General features: G+C 43.1%; 1 protein-coding gene and 1 long non-coding RNA gene across 3 annotated transcripts in view; one reads left to right on the top strand and one right to left on the bottom strand.

Moving 5' to 3' along the window:
- The window catches only part of HTR1A (5-hydroxytryptamine receptor 1A), a 45569-nt gene extending 24352 nt beyond the window's left edge, over positions 1–21217 (top strand). The window contains exons 2-3 of one of the 2 annotated variants that reach the window (XR_014161326.1): positions 19543–19720; positions 20328–21217. The gene's annotated coding sequence lies outside the window, so the exon portion shown is untranslated. Of the gene's footprint in view, positions 1–19441; positions 19464–19542; positions 19721–20327 lie in introns of those variants that run through there. The other variant, XR_014161327.1, reaches the window with a different exon arrangement.
- Positions 9572–16416, bottom strand: LOC309352297. The gene is made up of 3 exons (XR_014161236.1): positions 16199–16416; positions 12960–13157; positions 9572–9902 (listed from the first exon to the last, which is right to left on the bottom strand). It is a non-coding gene; the product is annotated as an uncharacterized lncRNA (long non-coding RNA).
- Positions 21218–24101: the final 2884 nt, after the last annotated feature.

A 24101-nucleotide genomic window follows, 5' to 3' on the forward strand; every position in this document is an offset into this window, starting at 1 on the left:
AGGTGTGGGAGGACAGAGCTGTAGTCTGTCCTGTGCCTGTCCCAAGTTAGCCTGCTGCCTCAGGTAAGGTGACTTTGGGCCACCTGATTCAAGTATAGTACACAGATGTCAATATTTAGTTTAGCTCTTAATTAACTAAGGTACAATCCTATACCCATTTGACTGTGGCCCTATTAGGTACTGCATAATAATAATAATAATAATAATAATAATAATAATAATGTATTAGTTGTACCCTGCCCATCTGATGGGGCTGCCTTGACTCCCCCTGACAGGGCCTTATCAGTGGCAGCTCCCCATTTGTGGAACATGCTCCCTGGTGAGGTGCATCTGTTTCCTTCACTATTGACTTAAATGTATTGAGGATAAATGTAAAAGCCTGAACATGGACCATCTATGGCTCTGACCAGGTGCATATTTGGAGGGGATGATGTGCCCTCTCTAACACTTTGGAATTGCAGTTCGGCAAGCATATAAATTAGGCCCTAAATCCTATCAAGTAAGATCTGTAGATCTGCAGGCCTAATTAATGATGGCACCTGAGCATGAGCTAGGAAGTGAATCACACTTCATGGCTAGGTTCATAGTTCTGCTGCTACAGCTGCCCATTGTGTTCATTCGGAGATGGGTAACTCAAGGCAGGAGTCCTAAAATAAGACTTGGGGAAGATGCCAGCTGAAAATAGAACAGCTTTTACACGGTAGATTGGTCACAGCATAAGGATGATTCAGCAGAACGTTGTTCCACTCAGCGTTTATAAGGATTGCACTAGCTTTACATTAGGGTAGTCATGTGCCCCACTTTATGGAAGTTTGAAGGGCTGTCGGAGGTCAGTCCTTTGTCTGAAGGATTGTCTGGTCCATGCCTGGTTTAAAGAGTGATCAGAAGGGAGAGCAAGCGGGAGGGGGGGCTTGTAGTTGCCCATCCACACTTACTATCTGGACAGCAGAATGAGCAGACACACGGGCCACCTGCTCACAGTCTTCTCCGTGGTGGTGAGCTGTATGGTATTTCTATCTAACTTACCGTATTTTTCGCTCTATAAGACGCACCAGACCACAAGACGCACCTAGTTTTTGGAGGAGGAAAACAAGAAAAAAAATATTCTGAATCTCAGAAGCCAGAACAGCAAGAGGGATCGCTACGCAGTGAAAGCAGCAATCCCTCTTGCCAGTGGCGTAGCGTGGGTTGTCAGCACCCGGGGCAAGGCAAGTAATTTGCGCCCCCTAACCCTGGATTTGCGTCCCCTAACCCTATCCCTAACCCTAACCCCCAGATGTTGCGCCTGGTGCGGCCGGCCCCCCCTGCACCCCCACGCTACGCCACTGCCTCTTGCTGTTCTGGCTTCTGGGATAGCTGTGCAGCCTGCATTTGCTCCATAACACACACACACATTTCCCCTTACTTTTTAGGAGGGAAAAAGTGAGTCTTATAGAGCAAAAAATACGGTATGTAGTAGTTCTATCTGATTTTGCATCTATACATATCAGTTAGCTCATGCAAATCTGTGTCTTCTTTTTATGATGTGTTTTCTCTTTTTTTGGCAATGCTACTGATGTTAACCTAGAAAAGACTTGATGCTTTATTGCTGAGTTTAAAAATATTATTATTATTATTATTATTATAAAAAAGAGTTACTATGCAAGTCTATGCATCTTAGTCAGAGGAAGTTCTACTGATGAGACTTACTCTCTAGTAAGTGTGCCTATGATTGCAGCTTTTAGATCACAAATGTGAGTTTTCCCAGGTTACAGCTCAAGTCTCACTTTTGCGTTATTAGTCCTGTAGGTATATTGGGGGGTGGGGGGAGGGAATCTATAATGCCATCTAACGAGAAGGTGCTTGCAAATTAGAAAATGGGATTTAGAAATGCCAGACAACAGCTGGCTAGAGACAATTCCAGTCAGATCCAAGCTTTTGTTCATAAATCTACAGTGTTTCAAAACAATCCTGCTGATCAAACTCCAAAAAGAGGCGATAACTGAAGAAAAAGCATTTCTCATTATGAAGATAGCAAGTGCACAGGGCTCTCCTATTTTCATTTGATTACCTGAAGCTTTGAAAGATGATCTGCAGGCAAGGATGTACTTATCTGGATGCACACAGCAATAGTTCAGACAGATGCAGACAGAACCACCAAGCTACAAAAGAACGGGGGCAAGGGAAGCACCTTTCTTTTCTCTCATAGGAATGGAACAGGGAGAGGGAGCAACCTAGCCACCAAATTCTCTACCAGCTGCTCCATCTCCCTGCTCCATTCCCATTTCACCGCCATGAGGCTGCTGCTGCTCCATTCCACTCAAGTGATGCTGCTGGAACTGACTCTTGAAGGATGACAATTCTGTTTGTGTTACTGCTCCCTCCCTGGGATCTATAGAAGTTCAACCTTGGAGGGAGGAGTCTCTCTAGCGTGCATGCATTTCAGTGTACCAGAATATTTGTGACAGATCCATTCCTTGACCCCAGTCAGTATTTCAGAATGCCCTGGGTTAGTCACGGAGGCTAGTCTACCCCAGATGTCTACTAAACCACATGGGGGAATGGGAGGAAGAGCTGAATGGCTGTTGTGATTCAGGGAAAAAAGCCAAACAAGAAGGAACGCACCTAATGCCACCCTTCTGCTCATGCAAATGACTTCTACTTTCCCCTTCTTCTCCTCAGCAGATCCCCCATGCACCCTCAAAGTCTGCTCCAGATGGTTGGGGGACCTCTGGAGCAGATGGAGGATGGAGAAAGGAGAAGGGGAAGTCCTGTAGCATGAGTAGCACATCGCTTGTGCAGTGTTGGAGACAATAATTCTGCTCTACATTTGCTCAGCCTGTTCTGTGACCTCATTCTTATTCCCATGAGTCCCAGGCCCTGAGCCTTACTTACCACATGCACACACATGAACACCAAGGCACTGTTAAGGACACAGTCTGCTGTTTCACATACTGCAGCTGCTGAAGTAAATTTGGCACTCTTGTTAATCTATTGTGAATATACGTATTTTTCCTGCCGAAAGAGCAGCGGATGCAATCTTTCAGAACCTGCTGTAAGTGAGATTTGGGCTCCTAGTCTTAGCTGCCATTTGTCACATCTAACAAACACACTTCAGAAACAAATCTTGGCCCTTTAAGTACTCTTTGCCTCTAGCACTTGGTGATTTTACTGTCTCTGTGTTTTGTGTGTGTGTGTGTGTGTGTGTGTGTGTGTGTGTGTGTGTATGTTTGTGTGCCTGTGATTCACCAGCCAGATTTCATTGCCATTATTTCTTTTCACTATTTAATTGGATGACACTTTACAAATTGAAATAATGAGCTCCCAGCACATCATATACATGTTTGGTAATGTATACATATGAAAGCTACAAGATCAAGTAGCCTTTTATGCTGCTGATGAAGATGCTCATGAATAGGCTATTTTGAAGTTAAGGCTCAGCATATTAACTGCTTACGTTTATCACTTGCCTGCAGAAAGTTATCTGCATATATAATGATTAAAGGGTGAGGGCTTCTTCCTGCAAAGAGCCTGTTAATGATGGCCCTCAGGTGGAGAATGATGAAAAATGCATGGTGGAGAATGATGAAAAACCCCAGGTGTGGGGTTGGTGTAGATAATTTCTATGTGGTTCCCCACAGAAAGAATTTCTCCTGCCTTATTGGAACAGGTTGGCAGTCTGGGTTTAACATCAGTGCGGGCAAAAAAGGAGAGCACAGCTAAGGCCAAAGTCAGCTTTTATCAGTTCAGCATGCTTGTCAATCTTGTCAAGGATCAAATTATCGCAAGGTGCCTTGCCTTTCATATATTTCTTTATCATTACATTTATATCTTACTTTCCCTCCAGGGAGCTTAATGTGGCAAACACGGCTCTCTCCTGCTTATTGTATCCTGATGACAACTCTGTGAGGTAAGGTTAGACTGCAACTCGGTTACTAAGTGAGCTTTATGGCTGAGTGAGGATTTGAACCTTGGTCTCTCAGGTCCTAGGTCCAGCGATTCAGTTAAACACGTTGCAAACTCATACAGGGAAATCTGGTAGGGAAAGACAGGACTCCACAGCACCATCTGGTGTCACAGTGTTATATTGCATATACAACACATATAAAATGCTTTTTCTTTGCCAATCTAGCTGAGTCCCTAGTTGAGGACTCTAGTTGTGTGTGTGTGTGTGTTTGTTTGTTTTCATCACACTTAACTCTGTGTTCAATTGTGCCCATTGTATTTACCACTTTTATCTATATGAAAAGTAAGGCTACTGTTTAAGCTTAAAGATCATGGTCATGGTTGAGGAAAATAAATAAAACATTTGTTCACATTACACTGTGTGTGTTTTGTTGTTTTCTTAGTATTATTAAGTATATTTTATAATTTGTCAGAGTAGCTTGTAAAAACCTGATGACTGAAAAATATATATGCAGAGGAGCCCGTGAATGATCTGTGAATTGAACTGGAATAGAATTAGTTTAAGTTTGCCACCTCCAAAAAGAAACAGGAAGGAATTCCTTTTTTTCAAATGACCTTTCTAACCACACAGCAGATCAGGATTTACTGGTAGATTTCTGGGTAGTTTGCAGTACACCAGCAAGTGTTCCTGACTCCCAATTGTTTAACAATAGCAAGAACAAAGCTATATATTCCACGTAAACAGGACTGCTGAAATGATGAGAGGTAATCAGAAGAGATACTGTGTGTGAAAGGACCAATAATTCCATTCCGTTCTGGTACTGAAAACAATTTCCTAGACTCAGAATATGCTCAGAGGCATCATATTCTTTAATTCTGAGCACATGTCTTTTGCATCTAGTGAAAAACAAACTAAATTTCAGAAGTCTGCCTATGCCTGCTTTAAAAGTTATCACCATAATGCTGAATTGTGCTCTAAACAAATTGACAATCCATGTAGGCAATCCAGGATATGTGAAATATGTCCCCATGTGTGAGTACCTACTAACATCCTTGTAGCTTCAGCCTGGACCATCTAAAGTTTCCAAAAACTCTTCCAAAGGAGCCCCAGAGTGCATTGCATTCATCCAATGAAGCTACTCTTGAAGAATTCATGCTGAGTTCATGTACTTAGCATTTGGCATGACCTTGTAGTCCTTCTTTTGTATCCATTCTAAGGCTAAGTACATGGACCTCAGTCATCAGTTGATACAGCAGTCATCTGCTTGTGTGAACTGGCTTTCAAGCCATCAGTGGCGTAGCGTGGGTTGTCAGCACCCGGGGCAAGGCAAGTAATTTGCACCCCCTAACCCATGGATTTGCGCCCCCTAACCCGTGGATTTGCGCCCCCTAACCCTAACCCCCAGATGTTGCGCCCGGTGCGGCCGGCCCCCCCCGCACCCCCCACGCTACGCCACTGCAAGCCATCTTCTAATGTTCTGGAATATAACTACTTGGGCACTTTTCCATTTCCTGTTATGAAAGCCACCTTCATAAAATCAGTTCACTTTTGTGGTTGAATGTATTGAACATATTGAATGTATAGTTCTATGAATGTAGCTTTTTGCATTTCAGCTGCACCAAGCCAGAGATGAGGAACCTGTCTAGATGTTGTTGAACCCCAACTCCCATCAGCCCCAGAGGCCAGGAATGATAGGATCATCCTTGCAACAAGCCCTTCTCCCATAGCAGTGGAGACTTGTGCTTACAATGTTGAAATTAGTATTATTTTAAAAAATCTTACTACTGACCTCTGATAGATTAATTAGGAAGTCTGCAAGTCAGGTTGGTTTTATAGCTTATCCTGATTCCTCCCCCTTTTTTGCCACCATCATTAATGCCAGCCAATAAATGTAAGAGCTTCACAACAATTCTTAAAAACTGCCCAATAGTTCTCAAGCTTTATTGGTCAACTCCTCCTCCTGGTTCTGTTAAAGGGCTCCCTCTTCCTTCACTCTCCATCTTGTTAAAACTAGAATGCATCTGTATCAAGCCAACTCCTTCCAATTGCAGATAATAAGGTGCATTACATCTGTATATATTGCACATTCATTCACCCCTAACAAGCCAATGTACTTAATGGGTAGCTTATTCCCCACGTATCACATTTGTCCTTGATGCATTTCTTTGATTAGATTCTTGAGCCAGCCAAAAACACATCAGCCGTTATTTTTATTTCATTTTTTGTGTGTGTAGAAGTTGCTTTTAAAATGGCCTTTAATTGTTGGCTTGTGTGATCCAGAAACCAGGCAGACTTTCTGCCTAATGTCTTGCATCTTTATTTTTTTAATTTTTTTTAAAAAAACAGGAAAGATGCTGAATAAACAGCACGTTGCACAGCCAAATTAGAGCGGCAACGAAGCATTAGCAGGATGCTGAGATTAAAGGAGACATCATGTTGCTTGTCCTACCGGTGATGTCTTGTCTTTTATTTCCCAACCCCCCTTCCCTTGTTTGTTTTCCCGAGTCTGGAAGAAGCTTCTCTATTGTGGGAATGAATTTAAGCCTCTAGAACGCTTCCCCCAATTCATTACTATTTCCCATTGGTCTCTTTCTGGCTCAAGAAACCCAGGGAAGTGTGATAAATTAAAAAATACTACTACCTTACACTTCACTAGAGGAAAAAAAGAATAAGGGGTGAGATCTAGCCTCCCCACAACTGAAACAGGAGCCAAAGGCACATTGGTTTGTGCATCTCGTTGTACTCCATGGGGTGGTTCTCTGGCTCAGTGGGGAATGTGCAGGGCTCCAACTTGAAGGGGGTGGAGTTTAAATGCTCTCGTGTGCAAACAGAGCAACTGTTCAAACTGAGTCGGATGTATGTCCATACACAGTTGTCTACTTTAACACACTTCTCAACATTTTTAATTGGGGCCAGAGAATTTTCTGGGCTAAGTATACTATTTGTATTCTGGCTCTGTAATATAGTTAGGGATGAATAATTAGTTCTGGTCCTTGTCAGTTTATCACATGTCCATTCATCAGTTTATCTTGTCCTGATTCCACAGGAATCTCTCTTTATTTTTTAATTTAAAAAGTGGTATCAAAACCCATATTGCAATCCATATTTTATCTCCATGTACACATTTGAAAATTATTTTAAAATACACATTTTAAACACATTTTGGCATTTTTTTTTTTAAAAAGGTGAGATCTGTACCATAAAATTTGAGGAAGTGTGAAATCCAGAGGATAATTACATTCTGATTCAGGAGGTACTAATTATATCTGTTTAAAAATGCAGAATTTAGATTTCCCCTCCATCCCTAGTAATTTTCCCTTTCAGGGCCAGCCCTATTGTTAGGCAGAGTGAAGCAGCTACCTCAGCTAGTTGATTTGGGGTGTCATGAAAGCAAACGGTTACAGTAATTATTCCCCATGCAATCCAAACCCAGTAACTTCTGGGATGAGTGAGTTTGGAATAGCTGGATCTTGGGTTGTCACAGATGCACTGGGGCTTCACCAGTGTTAAGTCCCTCATCCTGGCTCATGCTGGCGTAAGTCCCTCTAGGTGAGCTGGGCTGGTGTTGACTCAGCCGAGGCTCAGCTGGCAGAATTTAACTGGTGGAACTTACACTAGCATAAGGCACAGAAAAGGAGCGTTCTGGGGGTGGGGAGGGAGAATGAGATTCTTACACCGATTGCAAACCATTTTCAGCTCAGCCCCATGACCTGGCAACACAGCACAATGCATGCTGGCAAAAAGGGTGGTGTAAAAAACCTCTCTGCTTTAAAGGCTTGTTTTCCCTCCGTTAGGCTTGGGCTGACTCAGGAGGTGGTAGATCTGCTCCTCAATGTTTTGGAATAGGGGCGGCTGAATGCTGGCTTCACTTAAGGCAGCATAAGTTCTGCCAACCTCCTATACCTAGGATTGCTCTGCCAGTTTATTACTGCCAGGGAGAGATGCTTGTGGGAGTAAGTGCCAAAATAACTTGGCCACCTTTGTGTACTGTGCTCATCTTGACCTAGTCAGCAGGGGCACCATTTGTTGCTCTGCCTCAAGCAGTAAAATGTATTGGGATGACCCTGGCCCCTTTTAGCACTGCACCTCTCCATTAGTTCACCTTGACTTTGCCTTGCTGGTAGCTGCACTCACTCGACTGACAGTATAAAAAACACTATACTATCCATTACTAAGAACTAAATGCTGTTTAAAGTGTTCATCCATCCTATATATCGTATAGGAGGAGCACATTCAAGGGATGTCGTACTGTGGAAAATTATTATTTCATGTCACAGAGTTTACTTCTGTTGGGTTTCTCCCACAATCCTTTGCCAAGTCTTCACTGGCTGATTTTTATTCTTTTATGCAACAATTCCCGGCATAGGATTGTTTCCAGAGAGGAAGCAATCAACCTTTTAATGGAGAAAGAGAAGGCTGAGGAAAGGTTAGGTTCTCATAAAACAACTATTTAAAAATCAGAGTAGCTAATGAACCAAAGGTATACAGGATCCCACAACACTGCCGAGTAATGCCTCCATTATTTCTAAATTTGACTTTAGTGCTAGAGATGGGTAATATTTTCTCTCTTTTAAAAATGACTTAAAAGTTGTATAATCTACCTACACCATCAAGCTCAAGGCAGCTTACAGCCCATGAAAGTAAAATAAAACATCAAACATAGGAAGATGACAATAATCACACAAAAACTAAACTAGCCTTGTAGCAAAACACCAACAGTTACCTTACCGCCAAAGCCTCAGAGCTACCATTGCGAAGGCTCTTCTTTCTTACTGTGTCCACCTTTATTGCTCTTACTGATGGCATTTATCTCAAGGCCCCCCAAACTAGATGTTTAAAAGGAAATGGACCTTATGTCACTGGCAGAGCAGAAGATCCCAGATGCAACCCGAGATACAGTAGTAAGAAGGAACTCCACCAGTCAGAATAGACAATATTGGCCTAGATGGCTCAATATAAGGCAACTTCATGATTTAAAAGGGGAGGCTCATAGGGGGGTTGGTGCTTTCTGAGGAAAAACCGGAGACCAAAGAAGGGTTTCAAAGTCAGCAGAAGCACCTTGAATTGAGCATCTGAAACCCAAAGCAGCTACTGTGAAAGTGTTTGAATATGACTCCTCCCTTCTTCCCCAATTCACTAGATCAGGCAGGCTGAAACAAGGGGGTGAGGGAGAAATGGGCATGGGTAGGTTGTATAACTGGTGTCAGAGTCAGCTCCAGGGTTGAGGAGCAAAATGCTGCCAAGTGGGGTCCTCTCATGTAACAGTGCTGCTCCTGGGTTCATGGGAAGCTTGCTTTGGTGGCTCTGGATGGTGATATTTCCCCCCAACAATGGCTTCCTGGTTTGAGCCATCTTTCAAGGCTTTGTCAAAAACAAAGATGGCGGCCTCCAGAAGCCAGTAAGTGTGTGTGTTTTAAAAGATGACTCATGGCAAGCATTGATGGTAGGCCCTACTAGGGTCTGGAGGCCCAGTAGCTACTGAAAGATGGCAACTGCTGATCCCAACCCTGCTCATTGGCATAGTTCCAACCAGAAAAGATGAGAGAAGAGCAACTGGTTGTTAGTTAAGATGCTCTATCCAGGGTTAGCACAACAGCATGAAAATGCTCGGGAGAAATGTACAGTCTCTTTAAAAAAATACGCAGCAAAGACTAGCATATAAAAAATGACTTTCCCTGTTGTGAATCTGCCTCAGCAGTTGCCTTTGTTGAACGCCATCTCTGTTTAAGCAGCTGTAATATGGTGGCAGCTGGTCTTCCATCAGCCTTCTGGCAAGGCAGTGATGAAGTATAATGCAGCTGCTGGAGCAAAGCAAGGCTAGATTAAAAAAATAATAATAAAATAAAAAGCTTTAGTACAGGTCCAATGGGAGGTGCTGTGCTCAAATGTCATTGACAAGTTTATAGTCTGACATCTCCATTTAACCTGTGGCAATCAGAGGGCCAGATTCAAACTTGGCCAGCCTTTTGGGGGTCATATTCCAATGGTGGGTGGGGCAAAACGACAACATAAAACCCTGAAAGACAAAATGTGCATAGCTGTCAGGATCCTGTAGTCAAATCCCCCACCTTCAGGACTGAGGCTGAGAACCAGAAAAGGAAGGACATGCAATAGACAGCCCAACAAGTCCTTCCACCAGATGAGCCTGTGGAGTCAGTGAACCTCTGGCCTGAGGATGTGGTACTGCTGTCTTCAGAGGACTCTATTGCAGAAGCCCCAGTGAAACCAGTGGCTCATTCAAACACTGTTGCCTGCTACTGTCATGTAAGCCTACCTGGTCCCATGGAGGGGGCACTCATGCGGGAGGAAGCCAGCAGAAGGCACTATGCTGAGAGCTGCCCAAATCCACACTCAACTCCCATGTCCCCATCCAGCTCTCTGCATGATGCAAGTCTCCTTTGCTTCATATATGTTAAGGGGAGATCTTGCTCTCAAGCCAGGAGTGGGAAACGTTTTTTATACCCAAGGGAAGTTACCTGAACCTTTGTACAGGAAGCTACATCCTAGCCATGCAAAAGCCACAGATTTTGACAAACACACACACCCCTCCATCCAGACAAGCAAGGGGTGTCATCACACTTCAAGGACACACACCAGCCAGGCAAAAGCATTTGTGGAGGATGTAGAGTAGGGCTGGTGAGAGGTGGGAATGTCCTGTGGCTTAGAGAGAGTCCCAGGTGCCAGACAGAAAAGCTTCGGAGACATGAGTTTCCCCATCCCTGCCTCAAGCCTTGTTGCTCGCAGTACAATAGACTTGCAGATATATTATGGATAAGAGCAGTGTGCGATGCAAAGCAGGTGTCTGCACTGATGTATGTATTGGGGTAAATGAAGCTGTTCGTAAAAGGAAATGTTTGAAGCTAAGACAGGCAAAGGATGGGGAAAATGACAAGCTCTGACTCAAACCAAACACAGGCGGGAGGTGGAATTGGACACATGATATGGGATGATCCACTGAAATAAGAAAATCATGTCTAAATATTGGGTCAGCTTTTTTGTTGTTGTTAAACCCCATGCCCCCAAAAATGAATAAATAAATGCTTACTCATTCAGAGTGAAACCCAAGACCAAACATTCTGGGGCTAATAGTCTATGACTAGACTTACCCTTAGGAAATTTAATATTTGGGGTGCCTGTCCATTGACTTGCACTGTTAGGTGGCTACTGGGAAGACCAGAAGATTGCATATTTTAATAAAGGACATTGTGGCTTAGTAACTTGGGGAGGCCTAAGGATTTGGGCTTCCAAGCATATCCTGTTCTTGACATTTGTGCCTAGAGAGCTGGCCCTACTTCCAGTTACTGCTCAGGATGAAAACAAAGTTTTCATTGGGAACATGTCCCTTTTGTTTGAATCTTCCCTTCACACTAGTGCACATTAAAAAGTTTAAATAACAAAAAGTTTTTAGCATCACATTGCTTCCCTCCTTCTGGATTAATGTTCTAATGTTTGTGTGCTGCTCTCCAACCCTTAGGTTAACATTTTCAGTCTAAAGATACAGATTTGGGGGGGGTGTTGGAGCAGAAACATAAATAATCAAGGCAGAGCTAAACGGCGCAACTGGGAATGGAGGTATTTCCCCTTTGTGCCACTGGAACTGTGCTGCAGACGAAAGCAGCCACCCATGAACTCTGAAGCTAAGATCCAATGTGGTGCAAATCCATCGACAAACACCCAGCTGAAGAAAGGAGGTTCCAGTGGGATTTCCACACTTTTCATGGAGTTTTGAACAGTGTTCTAATTGTGCTTTCATTTTCTTTTAGAATAATCCATTACAATTGTTATTGATTCATACTAGTCTTCCTCAACCTGCCGCCACCATATGTTTTGGACTGCAGAGGAACCCAGGAAGTTGCTTTCTACCAAATTAGACCAATGGTCCATTTGTTGTCAATCCCAGCAGCAGCTTTCCAGGCTTTTAGGCAGGAGTCTTCCACAGCCCCTAGGGTTAAACTAAGAACTGAAGCTGGAACCTTCTGCAAGCAATTTGCATGAGCTTCAGCCAATATGGCCAGTGGTCAAGGATGATGGGAGTTGTAGTCCAAAATGTCTGGAGGGCACCAGGTTGGGAAAAGCTGTTTTATACAATTTGGGGCAGTTGTATGAATATAGAAAACAAAATCACCTAGTTTATAATGGCATTGGCCAGGGGTGGGGAACTGGATCCAGCTAGTGAGATACCTTAATTCCTTCATCTCCATGGGCCAACTTTGACAAGTGGGTGGGGCCACCCATCAATCACAGTTTAAAGGAGCTTGCTGTAACCACCAGTCAGCTGATGTCAATCTTTGACATCCATTTGCAGAAGCACTTTGGATTCAAACTGCATCTGCAAATGGACATTTCCCCTCTGTAGACACTGTCTGCAAAGGAACAATGGAGAGCCGACTTTAAGCTCCTGGTTGTTCCTTTATAGTCATGTCCTTACCTGTCCAACACCTGACCCTCATGGGGCAAACTGGGATCTGTGCTGGTCTTAGTCAAGCCAGTGGGCAGGAGGCTCCCCACCACTGACATAGACTGAAACTTCCCTATGTTGGAAGTACAGCAGCAGAGATCATTCAGTGTGTAACTTAAGGGTTAATTTAGTTCTCAGCGATAACTACCCAGAGAGGTATGTGCAGAGCTGTCACTTAGCAACCACTCAGAGTGGCATGATCTCTAGTGAGGTAACACAGGCTCTGATTGGCTGTGGAGTTCTGAGGTAGTTTCCCCCTCTGTGTGTTTGGTTAATGTCACCCTGTACAAAGTCTGAACCAAGAAAGACAAAACCTTTGTTCATTTTGCCTCAGATTATACACTGTTATGTTTAGTTTCCTTAGTAAAGTGTTATCGAGATGCTGTCTCTGTTATTTATATGACTTTGCTAATGTTTAAATTCACCACATTGAGTGGAAGATTCCTGCATTGCAGGGGCTTGGACTAGATGATTCTTGTGGTCCCTCCAACTCTATGATTCCATGCTTTTACCAGCACTATTTGGAACTATTGATCTCTCTCTACCAGTAGCTGCTGGTGTGGTAGGGTAGAGCTGTGAAGTCATCCTCACATCACTGGCATTGCTGCAGCTTACCTGGGTGGTCCTGGGGCTTCACAGATGCACCAGTGAGAGCTCCGCGGCTCTGCTCCACCATCCCAGCTGCTACTGCTCTCTGTGCAAACTCTTTATTCAACGGAAGAAATTTGCTCTGTAGCTCCTGGTTCAATTTCCATTCAAACTTAGTTCTTCCAGAATGTGAGGAGTTGACCACAGACTGTTCTATCTACTGTCCTCGGAAATGAGACCAGAACATCTTTAACTAATCATATACAAATCAAACCCAAATTGGGAGAAGTATCAACAGAAGCATAAAAGCTCAGACCTAAACAAAGCAAAATATGGTTTGACAAATTTCCTTGCACTGAAGATATTTAGGTTCCCCCCCCTCTGAAATTCCAGACAGATAAACTGTTTGAAAATAAGTAAGTACGTCGGCTTATTTACTGGTTTTCAGGCATCTTCACATCCAGGGCAGTGTGCAGAGAGCTCCATTTGAAAAGAAACTCATTTCAGACCCGCTCTCCTGCTGATAAATTGTAATTGGTGCCTGATTGAATATGAGACGGATTTTGTTCTTTCCACCCAGCCTGACCTGACTGCTCCGGTCATTTCCTGTCAGTGGTTGAAATAGGCTGCCTCAATCAGTGGCGAAATGCATTTAGCTTGCTGAGAGAAAGCACTTCACTTATATCTTGAAAGACTCTCATGTACAAAGCAAAAAAAGGAAAAGGGGGAAAAAAGGAATTGAATCACATGATGGGAGTGTTTGAAAGTTAAAGCAGAACATTAAAATAGTAGCAGATTACAAATAATTGCTGCAGCTCTATTCATGTACCCCAGTTTATAAAGGCCATTTGAGGAATCATCTACACATATCATTACTTCATGAGACTGGCCTGTGTTAGCTGACTAACAAATTAAATAAATCATAACCATTCATTGATTGTTTGCAATAAACAATATGTTTTGCACTCCACTTTTCTTTCCAAAAGGAAAGCCAAAGCAGACAAAACAGTTGCAGTAATATCAAATCAAACAATTGTGCTCCGTTTATGAAAGAAAAAAGGAGCACTGTGTCAACTAGGTTAAGTAGAGCATCTTCTGAAATTCATGAGGGCGGCGCCCAGCGAAGCCTCTCTACATGATCTTAAAGTAAAAGGGAGAATATGTATTAGTTCCAGCTAGAAAAAATGGATCTTGGAAACTTAGGGCAATCACACGCCAATTTCTCTCCTAATGCATAGTTTACTAAGGATGTTGCCACACTGCAGTTCATGTAGTTGCTGACAGGTGGCACTTTAACCTGCAGGCTGGTGACAAACTGGGCTCTCAGAGCTGCTGGGCCATCACAGTGGTATTGGAGGGTGAGGAGGAGGGAACTAGAGACAAAGGTCTGTGAGTGAGTGGGTGGGAGGCCCCGGCCAGCAAGCAGAAGTTTGGTGAGGTCTAATGGGAGAGAGGAGGGGTGGTTTTGGTGAGCTCCGGGGGAGGGGGTAGCTTTGGTGAGGAGTAAGGCGAGGGAGCCTAGAAACTAGCCTCTGACCCTACCCACCACTGCCATGTGACTCTCAGAAGGTTGCCCAGCAGGGAATACATTCCTCAGTCTGAAAAAGCTCATCACTCTTGACCTGTGTCTTCAATCCATGTATTGTAATCCTAAGAACCCATCTGCAAAGCTAAGCAGGGTCCAGTATTGTTTCGAATTGGATGGGGAACTGGTTGTTAAGATTCCTATGTTGCCAGGGGCTGGACTAGATGATCCTCAGGGTATCTGACAACTCTACAATTCTATGATTCAGTCCACTTTCTGGGCCCTTAGTGAAATGAAGGTGACTACCAATACTTCTCATCCATCTGATCAATAAATGTATGAGTGAAGGTGTGCCTAATATTGGTGTCCTCCTCTGGCCATACCCTTGATACCTGTGCATTCAGTAGAATACATGAAAAGGGAATCTGACTGTTTTACTTGCCTAGAGGCCCCTTTCACACATTCTGCTGATTGCATGGATACTGAGGGCATGCCCCAAATATGGAACCCTCCAGAAATGGTTATAAAGTACTTATATGCCTGGCACGCTGTTGTGAACTACGCCAATGACTCGGGCACAAGGAGTCCTTGCTCATGTTGTCACCAGGGAACCTGAGGTACCAGAGGATGACATTTCCAGGGTTCCTGGGGGCTGAGCTGTTGCTGTCTCAGAGTCCAAAGTGCCAAGGATAAAGGATTGGAAGTCTCTCTGTTGCTGGCACTGATAAACTGCATTGACAGGGTATATGATGCTTGTGACAAAAGCATTACCAACTGACCCAAAATGTTATAGGAGTTTGGGATTGGCTCATAATCCCAGGCAGCCCTGTTTAGGGATGCTTTTAATGTTTGATGTATCATAGTATTTTAATATTCTTTTGGAAGCCGCCCAGAGTGGCTGGGGAGGCCCAGCCAGATGGGCGGGGTATAAATAATAAATTATTATTATTATTATTATAATGATTTCAAGGAGAGGGGCATGGACTCTTCAAGTTCACTGTTGTGAGCTCTTCTGGTCTAAACTTGGGCCCCATGACTAGTTAACGAGGCTGCAGATCGGCCTATTAAACCTCCAGCTCAAAACTGCTCAGCTAATCTTGGGGTACTGCAATTTGTCTCTGAACGCCAGTTGCTGGGAATTTCAGATGGGGAGAGTGTTTGTTGTGTTTAGGTTCTGCTTGTGGGCTCCAACTTCCATAAGCGTTGGCAGCATGGACCCCAGGGATGATGGGCGATATAATCCCCATCCCTGCCCCAATGCCTGCCAGGACACAGAGAAGCAACCTTCCCATTGATGCCAGCTGCTATTAAGAAGCCTGTATTGCAACCAATATTATGTTTTATGAATATTGCATCAAAATGTAATGGATTGGGAGCTCAAAGCCAATTCAGAAAGTGCTGAATCTTTGTAAGTGGACAATTTATAGCTGTGGGTGATGATACTGCTGAATGCTATAGCAGTTCAGTAAGCTGAGGAAATAGAAAGTTCATACGAATGAAATATCACCCACACAACCAGGCTCTCTGAATTAAGATAGACCGATGAGAGATGTTATATGAAGGGCATAAGATCTTCCTTGATGGGTGAGACCAAGGTCTGCCTGTTCTACTCCTCTGGCATTTCCACTCATAGCCACATAGATACCACTGCTAATCAGAGCCATGGGGCAGTTCTTCCATCTTATAACTGATTTTATCACTGATCTTGCAGCCCCACTGGACTTAATGGTCTTATGCCTACCCTGTTTAGATGAGCAGATGTATTATTTAAGTTCCTTCAAAATGTGGTCAAAATCAGTCATGCTGCACTGCTCATTCAGCTGACTGGGGCTCTAAAATGTCTGCCTTAAAGTTCTACCCTGATGGCTGTACTGAAGGTGATTATGAGCTGATAATGGCAGGACCAATTATCAGGAAACTTTTTACAAAGAAATATTTTGCCCTGCAGCTTCATCAGGCTCTCAGTGGTTCCCCTCTTGCCTATTCAGATGAATTGGCAAGGGTTAACATGAGGACTTTCCAGATATGTGACTGGGCCCAGGAATCTGCCCAGCCTCTGCTACCTATTTCGAGTTAGGCCAGGCAATTAGTGGGTTCTTGAATCGAATCATTAATGGAAAACCAAAAAATCACCAGAGAAGAACTAACATGGGGTTTTATCTTCCCAAATCAAAAGGGGTGCCAGTTGAAGGGGAATTATGGTTTCCCTAGAACTCAAAAACCCAGGAGAAAAGCCCATGTTCTGTCTTATGCTATCAGTCCATCTAGCTCAGTAGACACCAGCTCTCAATGGTTTCAGGCAGGGTTCTTCCCCAGCCTTTGCAGGAGTTTCGAGTGATCGAACGTGGGACCTTCTGTATGCAAAGCAGATGCTCTGATACTGAGCAATGGCCTTCCCTAAAGTAGTGGTCTGAGGGTTGGTGTAGGGTTTGGGAGACCAGTTTGGAAACTCTACTCAGTCATGAAGTTCACTGGTTGACCTTGGGCCAGTTGCTATATCTCAGGTGGGGAGAGAGAACCATGTAAGCCTTATTGAGCTCCATGGAGGAAAGGCTGGGTACCCATGTATTAAATAAAGAAAACGCCTCTCTGTGCCTCTTCTTTTCCTTTGCTACGTGTAAGCGCTTAACACAATCTGTGTGTCACCCAGTAGTGTGAATGCTGTTGAGACTTCTCTTACTTCTTTCCACCTAGAAATCTTTTCGATGAGAGCAGGGCAAAGCAAAGAAATGAGAAAAACAAAGTGAGAAAATGTGAGGGGGGGGGTATGGAGGTGTTAGGTATAAGTGACAATCACAGAAGTGGGTAAAGGGTGGGAAAGAGATGCCAGAGAATCTCAGAGAGAGAGAGAGAGAGAGAGAGAGAGAGAGAGAAGAGAGTGTGTGCATAAGGTATGGTGGAGAAAACAGAGCTTTCTAATTAAGCAGAAATTCTCTCTGCTGTAAGGAGAATGAAAGATTAAACCACACCAAACCTTTCTAGGAAAGAAATCAAGTAAAAAGCAACACCTATTTGAATCTCGAAAGACTCCATAAACACAGGGCAATTTGTAGTCCCGGCACAGAAGGTGGTGGATTGGTTATGCAGGAATTTCTCTGGAAATGCAACTCAAGACTATCGTTTTCACATTAATCAGGAAAAAGCTCTCCTTGAGCTTAATTACCATTCTTACAATAACTTGCATATATCCTACTCACTCAATAAAAAGTATGGATTTTGGTTGCTTTAAAGAACCTTGAACTCCCTGAGCTTCTGTGGCAATGAATTCCACCTTGACTCTCATGATAGATGAGTGTCTTTTGCCTGTGTGACTCTCTCCATTTTCTCCCAGTCTGAATGGGTCAGTTACTTATACTGAATCAGATTCCTTTGTCAAAGTTAACAGGAGTGCCGTTCTATTATATGATATCTCCTTATCGTATTTGTTCTGCTGCTTATGGTGGGAATAGCAAAACAACACTGAAGTAAAAAAATAGATTGGCCATGGCCCACTCGATTTCCAGTTCAGATTCCAGAAACAGATTTGAAACTGTACAGTTAGAGGACATTTTCAATGCTGTGAGTGAAAAGAGCCCTGACTGCCCTTACAACATTGCAGTCACTGCAATCATAGTCCCATGACCCCAGTTCAAATCCTGAGGTTGACCAGGTCACCAACTTTTTAAAAACAGCAACAACCTTCATAGGCAGGGTCTGCATTGTATTTGAAACAGTTTCTGTAGTACACAGACAGAGCTCCTTAGGTGAATTCCTTCCAGGTTGTTTTACAAGTCGAACCCCTGCACTTAGAAACTGGCGCACCACCTCCTAGGGGCAGAGGTGCCTTCCATCCCCTCAAAATCTGCTGGCACAGGGCTGGGCCCCCTCAGTGTTGCGCCAGGCTCAGCGCTTGTCACATCATGCGTGTCGCACACATAATGTCACATGCATGCCCTGAGTTCAGTGGAGCTTTCTCATAGGAAACTATGCAAAGAATTGCAGCCAAGCCAGTCCCAATAAACTGAGTATTATGTTATGTACTACTCTTCTTTGGTGTGTGTATGTAATAATGGAATAGCTGCCTTCAGTTTTGGACTCTCCTTGGAGGCATAGCTTTGGACATCCCTGGCGAGTATGGCTATGGACTCTCCCAGGGAGTGTGGCTATGAATGTGACCATGATGAGCTCCTGAGCATCCGAGTTTACCACTAAGCCACTGAGAATGAAGCTTTATTTTCTCTGCCCCATTATGAGCCACCTACAGCTTTCACTTTTCAGGCTACTCCACGAAATAATTGCTAATTAGGATATCAACCCAAACCATAGGTTGGATTTCTTGCTATGCGATGCTGGGCATGTTCAAACTTTGGGGCATTTATTAACATCTCCAAGTTCTCAAATATGGGATTTTCCAACGAATAATGTTTCAACTTCTGATACTATCAGGATGCTATGACCTAATGCATCAACAATGTCTGTGGAGCTGCTCTAGCCCGGGAAATGAAGTTATAACATTCTAGTTAGCATTTCTGGGGTTCTTCTCCATGGATATAGGAGAATGTTTCTGGTAAAGAAAGCTGATAAAGGAGCAGGGGGAAAGTAAGAGACTGTTACTCCCAAAGGATTCCTTAAGATGTGCTGCAGAACTCTGTTGGAAGAACAGAACAGGCGGTTGCTGTGCATCTCCAAGGACTACACTATTTGGCATGAGCCAAATATTTAAGTTCAGCCAGTCTTGCATTTCCCTGCAGAGAAGTGTTTGTACATAACTTTGTCTCATTGCTTTTGCATAAAGTTTAAGGCAAGCTTCCCCTACTGTTCTATAAATAATGATGGGATATGCATTCATTCATATGTATTTTGATCTCGGGAAATCTAATATGTGGCTTGGTGTGATCTGCAATGCCTTTGCATTGAATTCTGATAAGAAAGCAAAATATAGAGATTTCAATTTCATGTTCATCTCCCTTAATATATTCTTTCTTCCCCTGCCTTACCTTTAAAGGCCCTTCCCCCTGATACCCGACTAGTTAAAACTGGCTCCAAGAGCGGATACAGCTCAAGCAATATCTAATCCACTGAAAATGTTTACTTCTTTATGCCAAGGAGCTTGGGAAAGGAGGACTGGAGGAAGAGACATGCAAGGACTCAGTTCAGATTGGACCTTTGTTGAAGCAAATTTCTCACTCTGAGCTATCCCTGGTGCTGCAACCACAGGCCTGTCCATTTTGGTGCCTGGAACAAATGGGTCAAAGCAGCAACACATCACTGGTCATAGTACAATGTGAGTATAGAATTGTTCTGAAAAGTGGTTTTTGGTGTTTTGTTTTGTTTTGCAGGTTTGAGGGGAGCTGGAGCTGAGCCCTGGTGGGTATGGAGGAAGAGTTAAACCTGCTTCCCTCTCATTCTGTGGCCCCAATTCAAATTGCCCTTTCCTGCAGTGGTTGATGGTTTACTTGTCCCACACCTCACCCCGAAAATGGAAAAAGGAAAGCCACAACCAAACACATTGGGTCCAAATCATGCCACGGCTAGTTTGACCCACTGCCCAATTAGAGAAAAGTAAAGCAGAATATGTTGTTATGTATGAAACATTCAGCAGGTGGCGATATTGCTTTAGTTAATTATTGCAAGGAACTCTCTGGTTAAAGGAACTACTGTCCCGTTGGAGGGCAGTTACTAGGTACAAGCTATAGAATTATATTTGAGCTTATTTACCATGCCCAAGATCCGCACACTCCATTTGACCACATTGGGATGTTGATTGTTCCCCCACCCTCCCATTTCGGTGTACTTTGCAAATTGAATTCCCAGTGCTGCAATGTATTCCCAGTTGAGGTTCCATATACCATACCAAAGGTTATTTCTACTCTCTGCCCTCCTATACACAGCCTGATAATTCTTTCTCTGAAATGGGAATCTCTCCAGCCTTAGAAGAACACTATCAGAAAAACGGAAGATATCTACGAAGACAGCAGCTTCCCAGCATGGAAGCTGAGAGTACATTGTGTGTCCTGTATCCTCGAGGCTGCATGATAGCAGAAGTTGCCCATCTTTTTGGACCAGTAGGCACATCTGCAAACAGCAGAAACTACCATGGGTACCACAACCCCACCGTCTTCAAGCACAGGCTGCAAGCTAGTCTACTGACTACAATAGGATGCTCCTTTCAACTCTCATTTCAGCAGAGCAAGAGGGAGGGAACTTGGTGGGTGCTCTTTCAAGTTCAATATTAACACCAAGAGGTGTAATAGAGGGTTGCATTTTAACGGCACTATTCTTCAATCCTTTGATAAATAAAACATTTCAGGAGCTCTCTTCTTCCCCTACTCAATCTTATCTTGTTTTTTGCTCTTATTAAGTTATTTGCAATGTCTTGCTATTTCTTTATGCACTGGATCAAAACAAAATACGCTGGTTGCATTGGTAAGGAGTGGCTGCATTTAGACATCTGGATAAATTATGGTTTATAGTGACAGGAATCAACCTAGCCTCCTCCAGGATCATGTGCCCCGCTTCCCTCTCCTCCTGCTTGGCTGTTGCTTCCTGTTTCAATTAATCACTGAACTCTAAACTGTGGTTAATCTTAACTATCATTATTTGAAATAAGCCAGCTTTGTAAACTATGGCTTTACGTTGGCTTGCTTCAAACAAACTTCACTTAAGGTTCCCACAGTTTGTTGGGCTTGTACAACATAGCAAACTGAGCTCAATAAAACCTGAAAAAATGCTTCTCATCTGCTCCCCGTGGCTGGATTGGAGAAGGAGGGGAAGCACATGAGCCAGGGGTCAGGCTAGACTTTTTCTCATTATGATAAACTATTGTTAATCAATCAATCAATCAATCAATCAATCAATCAAACCTTTATTGCATTAGCATACAGCCATAGCAGGATAAAACAAAAATGCTAGAAACAAGCAACCAAACAAAATTCAAAGCGATATTACTGGGGTTATGACATTTAAATTACTCTAAGACAATAATGTAAAGATTTAGTTGCCGGCGCCGGGAATCTAGAATGCGGATGTATATAAAGCATATAATAGCCCCAAAATAGGCTCGGCACATTAGGTTAAAAGGTAATAAAAGAATTAAAACAGGTCCAGGTCTAGGACACACTACCCAGTCAGAGTAGCCCTGAGTTTTAAGGCCTGCACTATAAAGATTGCCACCCCACGTGTAACTTGGGGATTTGCGTCCACAAGAAGCGATTTCAAACAGTCTTCCTTAGATGTGATGGTGGACGGGATCAAAAGGAGGAGCTTAGTTCTTATTAGCTCATAAATAGGGCAGTAGAAAAAGAAATGTATGAAGTCCTCAACTTCATTCATTGTGCATGGACATAGACGCTGAGTAATAGGGGTCTTAGAGTAAATCCCCTGGAGGAAGGCCGTGGGTATAGAATGGAAACGGGCCATGGTAAATGCTCTTCTCAAATTGGGCTCCGTCAGGTCTATCAAGTAGTTGGCAAGAGATCTTACCACTTTCACTTTAGGGAGCCACATGGAGAGGCGAGCTGTTGTGGACTGTGCCCGGTCCATGGCCTCGTCTCTTGTAAGAATCCAGGCCCGGATTTTATGTTGATCCCAAGCTGACAGTGTGTCAAGATCTGGGAGGGAGTAGCGTGCAGTAATAGTCTCCATGGCCTTGGACCATTTATTGCTATGAGAACAAGTTAAAAAGGCTTGCCTGGCTAAAAGGGAACCTGGGGCTTTGATTAATTTACAATAAAAACTAATAATTCTAATGTGGGCTCTCGCAACAATGGAGGGGAGGCCCAGTTCTGTTCTTAACTGTGCAGCAACCGAGCCCTTGGGGAGACCCAGTAACTTTCGTGCAAAGGAGTTTTGTAGAATCTCAAGCCGTTGTAGTGTTTTTAAATTCCACCCCCAGATTTCAACCCCATACAGTAACATCGGGAGGACTTTGCTGATAAATGCTTTTCTGATTGGTGGAACCAACTGGCCGCCTTTTGCATAGAAGAATTTCTCCAAAGCTTTGATGGTTCTACGGGCAGCCAGGATGGACATATTTAGGTGAGCTGACCAGCTAAGCCCATGCTGAAAAGTGATACCCAAATACTTGAATGCTGAACAATATTCAATAGAGTGGCCCTCAAAATTCCAAGATGGCTTCCGAGTTTTCGTGCCAAAAGTAAGAATGATAACCAAACATGGCCATTGTGAATTCATATACCATATAGCCTCTGCTGATCCTTCTAACAAGATTGAATCTTCCCACAGATCCACCACATGTGCATAACATATGTACTGGAACCTCGACAGTTCTAAACATATATCAAATATTGCTCTGTTTAATTGGCTGAACTGTTAATAGCACAATACTCTTTAGGATGTGGGATTTTACTAATTGGCCCTGATTGCAGAAACCTGTGCAAGGACTTCTACTACTAGTGCAATGGGGCTTCTCCCTCCCCCCATGTGCCCCCATGCTCCCATTGGCTTTGGGGTGTCAGAAAAGCACATGGGGGAAGAGAGGGGATATTGTTCTATTGGGCAAGCAGAAATGATGGAACTTTTGTTAAACGATGGAACAATGTTAAATTCCACCCTTAGTGTTTATTTTGTTGAATAGATCAGAGCCTTGCACTTTATTGGATAACATCTCTTTGTTTATTTCTGTGTGGCTCTGTCTATGCATTGCAAATGTATGTGTTCTGTACAGTAATTTGATAGCTTACTCATCTCTTCATGACCATAGTAAATAGAAATAGAGAGCCTAATAATAACAAAGTCTGAATTAGAACACACAGATCTTGAGTGCACTATTTTCTGGGAATGGGAATCTTGGCAAGCTGTCCTGCAGGTCTTTTCGGAACAGCTTGTGGCCTTGTCTAATTGGTTGAGGGTAAGAAACAAACATATGGTGTTTAATTGGAGCAGAGAAACTTCGGAACATTAATTCATTTTATCTGTTCATTGAATTTCTGTTGGGGTGGATGGCCAGAGTAACAGGGATTTCAGGCTTTCTAGGTGAAAATTAAATACATGGTCCAACCAACATTTAGCTCTTGTGTGGTTCATCTGCACATCCCTGTTCAAGCAAATGGCACAACTTCTAACCTGAATAATACAAGAAAGGATAATTGGTATCAATTTAATCTCTTTCCTCAGGTTTTGAAAAGTTCTTTCCCAAAAATTCCATGTATTTTTAAAAAATCCACGTCTTACACATTGAAGTATTCTTAACCAGATCTTAATGCAAACCTGGGTCTCAAGCTGGGTTCTAAGCACATTTACTTTGAAGAAAGCTTTACTGAAATTCATTCTAAATAAAAGCGGTTAATATCAAGCTGCATATGCTTTATCTTAATTCTTCCTTCCTGAGGGCTATTGCCTGGAGTTCAATAATCTCTTAGACTGGGTTGGAGGTGAACTGATCTAGTTCTACAGTAACAGATTGTGGTATTTGAACCTCACAATCACATTTAGAAGAGGTTAAAAACAGGATGCCTGCAGCTGAAATAAAGTTTGTTACTATTTTAAATCATTTAGCTCTTTCCTTCCAGTTTTGCAATGTTTCTGTTTGCTTTTATTAAGTTTTGAAAGCACATCACTAACTAACATCACTGTAGAATGGTTTTTTTCATTATGTAATTATACTTTTCTCGAAATAAACAAGGATTTGGTCCACTTTAGTTAAT

Source organism: Podarcis erhardii (assembly GCF_964252035.2).
Source record: "Podarcis erhardii genome assembly, chromosome: 11".
Lineage (NCBI taxonomy): Eukaryota > Metazoa > Chordata > Lepidosauria > Squamata > Lacertidae > Podarcis > Podarcis erhardii.